This window comes from Aotus nancymaae, unplaced genomic scaffold, assembly GCF_030222135.1.
Source record: "Aotus nancymaae isolate 86718 unplaced genomic scaffold, 86718_ANA_hifiasm-v0.15.2.pri h1tg000072l, whole genome shotgun sequence".
In the NCBI taxonomy this organism is placed as follows: domain Eukaryota; kingdom Metazoa; phylum Chordata; class Mammalia; order Primates; family Aotidae; genus Aotus; species Aotus nancymaae.
In genome coordinates, this window is record NW_026988487.1 from 16,709,123 (window position 1) to 16,718,354 (window position 9,232).

General features: G+C 47.5%; 1 pseudogene; it reads left to right on the plus strand.

Moving 5' to 3' along the window:
* Positions 1-5,169: 5,169 nt before the first annotated feature.
* LOC105715078 (hsc70-interacting protein-like) lies at positions 5,170-6,279 on the plus strand (annotated as a pseudogene).
* The last annotated feature ends 2,953 nt before the right edge of the window (positions 6,280-9,232 follow it).

Here is a 9,232-nt window from a genome sequence, read left to right on the forward strand (position 1 = left end):
CAGCCTTAAAACTGGACCTTTGAAGTATACTGAGGCTAGCTCTTCTGTCAAAACTACCTACCTGACAAGCCAAAAAAAAAAAAACAAAACAAAACCCATGCTGTTCCCTCCCACTCTAGAACCTTCCATGGCTCCCCATTGCCTTCACAACACAGTATCTTTTGCCCCTCCTTCAAGACCTGCCATGATCCGTTCCAGTGTAGCTTTCCACTGTTCTCTGCTAGCTCTTCTGAGAATGCCAAGCCTCCGCAATATCAGACAGCATATGCCTCTCTGATAAAGGCCTACATTTTCTCGTCTCTGATTCTGAGCCTTTGGTTGCCCAGTTCCTATCATCTAGAATTCTTTCCCTATTTCTTTATTTTTATTTTTAGACAGAGTCTTGCTCTGTCGCCCAGGCTGGAGTGCAGTGAGAGTGATCTTGGCTCACTATAACATCCGCCTCCTGGGTTCAAGCGATTCTCCTGCCCAGCCTCCCAAGTAGCTGGGACTACAAGTGCATGCCACCATGCCCAGCTAATTTTTGGTATTTTTTTGCTTTTTTTTTTAAATTTTTTTCTGAGACAGAGTTTCACTCATTTGCCCAGGCTGGAGCTCAATGGTGTGATCTCAGCTCACTGCAACCTTTTCCTCCTGGGTTCAAGTGATTCTCCTGTCTCAGCCTCCCAAGTAACTGGGATTACAGGCTCACGCCACCAAGCCAAGCCCAGCTAATTTTTTGTATTTTTAGTAGAAACGGGGTTTCACCATGTTGGCCAGGCTGGTCTCGAACTCCTGACCTTGGGCTATCCACCCACCTCAGCCTCCCAAAATGCTGGAATTACAGGCATGAGCCACTGCACCCAGCCTAATTTGTGTATTTTTAGTGGAGATGGGGTTTCATCACCTTGACCAGGCTGGTCTCAAACTCCTGGCCTCAAGTGATCCGCCTGTCTCAGCCTCCAAAAGTGTTGGGATTACAGGCGTGAGCCACTGTGTCCAGCCACAACTTTCTTAAATAATTCTTAGCAAACGAAAGTGAAATAGAAGGACTTTTGCTTCCAATCAATGAAATAGTAGAGACCAGATTTATACTTCTGACTGAAGCAACCAAAAAACAGACAAAAATATATGAAACGAGAGTTTTCAAGGCATTGGACATGGTTAACAAAGGACAGTGATTCCTGAGTAGGGGGAAACAGACCAGACAAGCCCCTGGGTTGTCCAGCTTACAGCTTGGGTTTTCAGGCCACAACAGCAAAGGAAACCCAGGCAGAGCCCCAACTTGAGGAGTCAGAGCTGAGAGTCCAGGGAGACTAAGGCAGCTGGATTTCACAGGGCAGAGTACCAGAGGGGAGATAACTGTGCAGAGAGCGAACTCCAGAGATGCTAAGCCTCTTGAAATCTCTTGACTCCCTCTGCTTCTCTCCATCCCCACTGTCACCACCTGATCCCAGACCATCATCATCTCTCATGCAGATTCCTGCAGCATCCCTTCCACCTAATCACGCTGCACAGATAAACACATCCCTGAAGGCACTGCTCTACTTCCAAAGCTCCCCATCATCATCAGGATCAAGTACAGACTCCACACCTCAGCTTTTAAGGCCTCTTGTGATCTGGCCCTGCCTGTTTCTTTCAGCTTCTCTTAACCCTCTCCCCCGTCACATTTCGCACAGAGTCAATACTTGCTATTCCTGAGTTCGTCATGCTCACTCCTGCCTCTGGGCTTTGCACGTGCAGTTTCCTTTACCTATGTTTCCATCTCATCCCTCCACTCCTTTGCGGTATCTCCTTCTGGTCACTTCCTCTGGGAGGAACTCTCCCTAACCCTGCAAGACTGCACCAGACACTCCTCCTGGGGCTCCCAAAGCTCCATGTCCCTCCTTCTAACACTGCCTGAGAAACGTGTGTCTGTTTCTCCTGCCCTGAAGAGTGAGCTCCCTGAGAGTGAGAACTTGATATTCCTTTCTGGGTTCCCAGCACCTAGCACATAGTAGGCAATCAATAAACACTTGTCAAATTATTGACTGCCTGAATGGTCACACGCAGTCAGCACAAGATCCATCTGCCTCCAAAACCTATGTCCCTTTATTCCCCGGGAACACATGGGAGGGGCTGGAGAGAAGGCTATGGACTGACAATCTTTGGGAGTTTACCTTCAAGCCTATCCTAGCCACGTGTGTGTGTGCACATTTCGGCAACCTCTACTTCCATTACCCTAATGCATGGTTTCCAAACATGGCTTCTCTTTGGAATCACCTGGGAAGCTGTAGAAAATACTGATGCCTGGGTCTCACCCCCAGAGGTCCTTATTAGATGGTCTGGAGTGTGGCCTGGGCCCCCCAGGTGCTTCTACTCATTCAGCAAGGCTGAGAAATGCTGTCTTGAGAGTTATGTTCCCTTTTCAGCGCAGCTCCTATTCACCCTTCAAAACCCAAGACAAATGTCACTCCTTGGAGAAGGCTTCCCAAGACACACACGCACATCCCAGAAGTAAGTCCTCACTTCTCAGTTCTCCTTTAGGGTTTTGTGCATATCTCTAGAGTGGCAACTCTTACACTTTAACACCCGGTGCAGTGTCCAGCACATAAGAGGCACTGACAGAGATTTGTTGAATGAACAAACAGATGAATGAGCGAATTCCTAAATCTGACTCTCCGGCTGTGGTCCCAAAGTCCACGCAGAGGCTGGACATTAGCATGCAGTAAGTGACGGTCCCGGGGAAGGAGAGAGGGAGACTGATGTTCCCTCTAAACCAGCTGGAAGGACGCTGCACTCAGAGGAAGAACAGCCAGACACAAGGGTAATGGTCGCTCCCCAGAAATTATGGCAACAAAGCCATGGAGATGCACAATCATTAAACAAAGTTTTCTCCTTGGCATTTTTACCAATGGGCTGCTGGACCAGTTATGGAAACACTGAATAAATAATGAAATGATGGCCTGGAGAGGGCCTCTGACAAGGAGGGATCTTGTAGCCTTTTTTAAAAGCAGAAATGCAGGTTTATTGAATCTGGCAGGAGTGCTAAATCCTGACTCTTAAAACCGGGGCTGTGAAAAAGGCTGTGCCCGCCTGTCATGTGAGGTTTACGAACATTTCAACTGTGGCTGCTTCTGCGCCATTCAACTTACCTACCACACACAGTCATGTTCCGGGGACCCCACCCTGGCCACCTGCCAGAGACACCTAGGAAACTTTTTTCTTGTTGTTGAGACAGAGTTTTACTCTTGTTACCCAGGCTGGAGTGCAATGGCATGATCTCGGCTCACTGCAACCTCTGCCTCCCAGGTTCAAGCAATTCTCCTGCCGCAGCCTCCCGAGTAGCTGGGATTACAGGCATGCGCCACCACGCCCAACTAATTTTGTATTTTTAGTAGAGACAGGGTTTCTCCATGTTGGTCAGGCTGGTCTTGAACTCCCAACCTCAGGTGATCCACCCACCTCAGCCTCCCAAAGTGCTGAGATTACAGGCATAAGCCACTATGCCCGGCTAACCAGGGAAGCTTTTTAAAGAGAATGAGGCCAGGCTTCTCCATTCTGTCCTCTCATCCCCCAGGTAGGTTCTAATTTAATTGGTCTAGGTGGGAACTTGGGTATTGGGAGTTTAAAGGTGCTCCCAGGTGGCTCTAATATACAGGTAGCTGTGAGGAGCACTGATCCACAGCATGTGACTTGTGGGGTGCTGGGAATCCCTGGGCTAAAATGCCCTCCCCCTGCCAGAAGGGCCAGAGTCCTAGGCACTCACAGTAATCCTCAGCCCTGAGCACATAACAGAATTATCTGGAGAGCCTGTAATTATCTGAGCAGCCAGAGTTGAAACTCACTGGTCTGAAGCAATTCGTCACCCAACCAGTGTGACAGAGAGCCCATTAAACACAACAGCTCCTGCTCTGAAGAGTCCACAATAGGTTTGAGTGGATTTCAGGACCGTTTTTTTTTTTAGCGATGGGGCCTTGCTGTGTTACCCAGGCTAGAGTGCAGTGGCACAATCACAGCTCACTGCAGCTTTGAACTCTTGGGTTCAAACCATCCTTTCACCCCAGCCTCCTGAGTAGCTGAGATTACAGATGCAAGTCACCACGTTCTGCTAATTTTAAGAACTGGGTTTGTTGTTGTTGTTGTTCTGGGGTTTTTGTTTTGTTTTATTTGGCTTTTTTGAGACAGGGTCTCACTCTGTCACTCAGGCTGGAGTGCAGTGGCACAGTCGGGGCTCACTGCAGCCTTGACTGCCCAGGCTGAGGAGATCCTCCCACCTCAGCCTCCTGAGTAGCTGGACCACAGGGGCACACCACCACGCCTGGCTGTTTTTATTGTTATTATTTGTAGAGATGGGATCTCCCTATGTTGCCCAAGCTGGTCTTGAATTCCTAGGCTCAAACGATCCTCCCACCCCAGCCTCCCAATGTGCTAGGATGACAGGCATGAGCCACCGTGCCTGGCAAGAGTCTGTGTTTTTAATAAGCACCCAGGTCCTGCTTACCTTCCTGCTAGCAGCAGTCACCCAAACTTGCTCAATCATAAGGACTTTCTAGGACATTTGTTAAACAGAGAGATTCTGGATCCCACCCCAGACCCATTGAACCTGAATCTGTATGAAAGAGACCTAAGAACCTCATATCCAACAAGCTCCCCAGTTGATTCTAGGACAAGGCATGTATGGGAAAATTGAGCTAAGGCTTTGTGAAACCTGGGAGTCCATCTAAAATTAACCAGGAGAGGCCAGGCATGGTGGCTCCCGCCTGTAATCCCAACACTTTGGGAGGCCAAGGCAGGTGGATCACTTGATATCAGGAGTTCAAGACCAGCCTGGCCAAATGGTGAAAACTCGCCTCTACTAAAAATACAAAAATTGGCCTCTACTAAAAATACAAAAATATAGGACATGGTGGCACATGTCTGTAGTCCCAGCTACTTGGGAAGCTGAGGCTGGAGAATGACTTGAACCCAGGAGGCAAAGGTTGCAGTGAGCCAAGATTGCACCATTGCACTCCAGCCTGGGTGACAGAGTGAGACTCCATCTCAAATAAATAAATAAATAAAATTAACCAGGAGTAAAATGAGTCATGATCCTCCACCCTTAAAAAATTAGAGAGTTCAAGACGCCCCCTTCTGCGCGGTCATGCCGAGCCAGCGCCTCGGCCTGGAAGCGGGCCGAAGAACCTCAGCTTCACCCACCGCCTCCCGACCATGGACCCCCACAAGGTGAACGAGCTTCGGGCCTTTGTGTAGATGTGTAAGCAGGATCCAAGCATTTTGCACACCGAGGAAATGCGCTTCCTGAGGGAGTGGGTGGAGAGTATGGGGGGTAAAATACCACTTGCTACTCAGAAAGCTAAATCGGAAGAAAATACCAAGGAAGAAAAACTTGATAGTAAGAAGGTAGAGGAAGACATAAAGGCAGATGAACCATCAAGTGAGGAAAGTGATCTAGAAATTGATAATGAAGGTGTGATTGAACCAGACACTGACACCCCTCAAGAAATGGGAGATGAAAATGCAGAGATAGCAGAGGAGATGATGGATCAGGCAAATGATAAGAAAGTGGCTGCTACTGAAGCCCTAAATGATGGTGAGTTGCAGAAAGCCATTGACCTATTCACAGATGCCATCAAGCTGAATCCTCGCTTGGCCATTTTGTATGCCAAGAGGGCCAGTGTCTTCGTCAAATTACAGAAGCCAAATGCTGCCATCCGAGACTGTGACAGAGCCATTGAAATAAATCCTGATTCAGCTCAGCCTTACACGTGGTGAGGGAAAGCACACAGACTTCTAGGCCACTGGGAAGAAGCAGCCCATGATCTTGCCCTTGCCTGTAAATTGGATTATGATGAAGATGCGAGTGCAATGTTGAAAGAAGTTCAACCTAGGGCACAGAAAACTGCAGGACATCGGAGAAAGTATGAGCGAAAACGTGAAGAGTGAGAGATCAAAGAAAGAATAGGAAGAGTTAAGAAGTCTCGAGAAGAGCATAAGAGAGCCCCAAGGGAGGAAGAAGCCAGACGACAGTCAGGAGTTCAGTATGGCTCTTTTCCAGGTGGCTTTCCTGGGGGAATGCCTGGTGGTTTTCCTGGAGGAATGCCTGGAATGGGAGGGGGCATGCCTGGAATGGCCGGAATGCCTGGACTCAATGAAATTCTTAGTGATCCGGAGATTCTTGCAGCCATGCAGGATCCAGAAGTTATGGTGGCCTTCCAGGATGTGGCTCAGAACCCAGCACATATGTCAAAATACCACAGCAACCCAAAGGTTATGAATCTTATCAGCAAATTGTCAGCCAAATTTGGAGGTCAAGCATAATACCCTTCTGATAAATAAAGCCTTTACTGAAGGAAAAGCAACCTAGATCACCTTATGGATGTCGCAATAATACAAACCAGTGTACCTCTGACCTTCTCATCAAGACAGCTGGGGTGCTTTGAAGATAATCCCTACTCCTCTCCCCCAAATGCAACTGAAGCATTTCACAGTGGTTTGCCATGAGGGTATTCATTCAGGTCATGTTTTCCTACTAGGAATTACAAACTTTAAACACTTTTTAACTTTAAAAATATTTAAAACAAAGGGTCTGTTAATTCTTGAATTTTTCTTTACTAATCATTTTGCATTTTTTTTCTTTGAATTATTGGGCAGGGAAGATACTTAATGTATAGAAGATTTTTGCTCTAATTTGAGTGAAATAAAAGTTTATTAGTGCGAGGCAAACATAACTCATTTGAGGATAAATTTGTGTTGGATATGTGGTTCCTGAAGCATTTTGACTGTCTTTTTAAATGCTTTATCTTTTTCTTTAAAGATTTATTTCAGTAAAACTAATTGGGACCACCAGTATTTCAGTAGGACCTGGGTAGAGACTGGAAGTACTTGGCAGGGCAGCAGCAATCTTGCCGTGTTTTATATAACGTGCATCCTTGGGCAGGTTGTCCTTAAATCTTACACTGTGGTGAAGGGATGATTATTTTGTAATGCTGCAGTAGAGTTGGAGTACTTAGTTCTGTTCTTGTCTAGTATATCTAATAAATGTATTATATTATTTCCACATGGGGAAAAAAAAAAAGAGTTCATTCTGTCAGTCACACAGTCAGTCAACAAACATTTTCTGCACATCTGTTCCACAGCAAAGATTGCTAATACCTGGGATGGAAGTTGGTGAGAGACAAGTCTCTGCATTTTCCAACTACGTGGGCAGGTCCACTTGACCATACAGACAATCTCCAGTTCCTCCCCAAGAACCCCCGGGCCCTCAGCTCTGCTCATCTTTCAAGACCCTCTCTGAGCTGACTCTGCCGAAAAGCAGCACCACCCTCTGCCCTTCGTTCCTCGTTGTCCCTGGACATGCAGCTTCTGGCCCATTTATAATAATGCTGGCAATTATTTGGTCTTCTAGTCGGAGCTTTCCCAGAGGTCTGGACTGTGGTTAGTTTATCTTTGCAACCCTAGTCACTAGCACCTGGTAGGTCCTCAGTGGAGGCTATGGTTTATCAGGGCAGAAAGACATGTAAACAGATACGCTCATTCACTGTTGCCTGCCACCATGTAAAACATGCCTTTTACCTTCTGCTATGATTGTGAGGCCTCCACAGCCACGTGGAACTCTCCAGAAACATGACAGGGAAGAGGAGGAATCCCGGGCCTCTTGGAGAACAGAGGAGGAGATGGCAGCAGAAGCCGCAGCTCTGCGGGTCTACTTTCAGTGACACAGATGTTTTTCAGATCCTGAATTCCAGCAAAAGGGCTAATGCCAACCAGTTTGAAGACCCTCCCCCCAAGAGGAACTGAATCAGCATGAAAATGCAGTTTCTTCCTCTCCCCATCCTGTGATTTCATCCTGCATTCTTCAACCAATGATCTCTCACCTCGGTCACTCCAAACCCCTTAAAATACCTAGACCTAAACTGCTCAGACAGGCAGATTTGAGGTTTCCTCCTGTCTCCTTATTTGGCAACCTCACGATTTAACTTCCTTTTCTGCTGAATAAGGAAAAAAAAAAAAAAAGACGTGTAGGCAGATACGCAGCACAAGAAGTGCCATAATAGAGGTAAGTGTTGACAATGAACATGCAGGTGCTGGGGTCAGACACTGTGCTTGACCCTACAGGGCCTCAGAGGACGGAGACAAGGATCAAGCACCATCCTGCCCCAGGTTAAGTCCTCCTGTCTAGGAGGAGAGGAGGAGACCAACAACCACAATACGAGGCCAAAGAGCGGAAGGGAGCCGATGCCAGGGAAGCAGAAACAAGGCGTCCCCTATAACCAGCACATAATTGCTGGTTATTAATCAGGGGCTGCTTCAAGGAGAAGTAATGTTTGAACTTGGACTTAAAGGGAGGATGTGTATATTTTAATGAGCAGACATGGAATAGAAAGGCATCGCAGGAGAAGGGAACTGTGTGAGCAAAGGTAGGAGGCAGAAGGGCAAAAAGCATGTCTGGAAGGGTCCAAAGCTGAGACAGCGTGGCCAGAGCCCAGGAGCAGCGTGGGTTTGGAGAGTCCCACGCAGCAGCGAAAGGACCCCAGTCTTCCTTTGTCTTCGTGGCTCCCCCGAGTGACCACTAGAAGAGTCTAGCCTCCCTTTGACTGTTGTTTCTGCATTTTCTTGATTTTCTTTTTAAGATGAAGTCTCGCTCTGTTGCTCAGGCTGGAGTGAGGTGGCACAATCTCGGCTCACTGCAACCTCCACTTCCCAGGTTCAAGTGATTCTCGTGCCTCAGCCTCCTGAGTAGCTGGGACTACAGGCAACCACCACCATGCCTGGCTAATTTTTGTAATTTTTGTAGAGACAAGGTTTCAGCATTTTGGCCAGGCTGCTCTGAAACTCCTGACCTCAAGCGATCCGCCCGCCTTGGCCTACCAAAGTGCTGGGATTACAGGAATGAGCCACCACGACCAGCCCGAATTATATTTCTTAATTCAATTTCCTCAATTCACACATTCCCAGTACTTACAACGTTTCCCCTGGGCCTCAGGAATTCATCACATGAAAGTTGAGTTCTCTGTGTTGAACAGCAGCTTGACATAGCTACGTACGCAAGGTCAGGAGGTGGCTAACTAGAGTCTTGTTGGAGATGCTGAATCCTGCATTTGTTTATGGGATTAGTTCAAAATCCATCCTTTCTTCAAGGAAGGAAGCTGCCTTTTATTCCTGGCCTTCTCTCCCAGTCCCACAGGCTGAGGTCAACATCTCATATCCTGAATGAGAGCTCAATGAGCCCCAGGTGACCTGGGTCTGGCTCCCTGGGGTCCTGGATGGAATC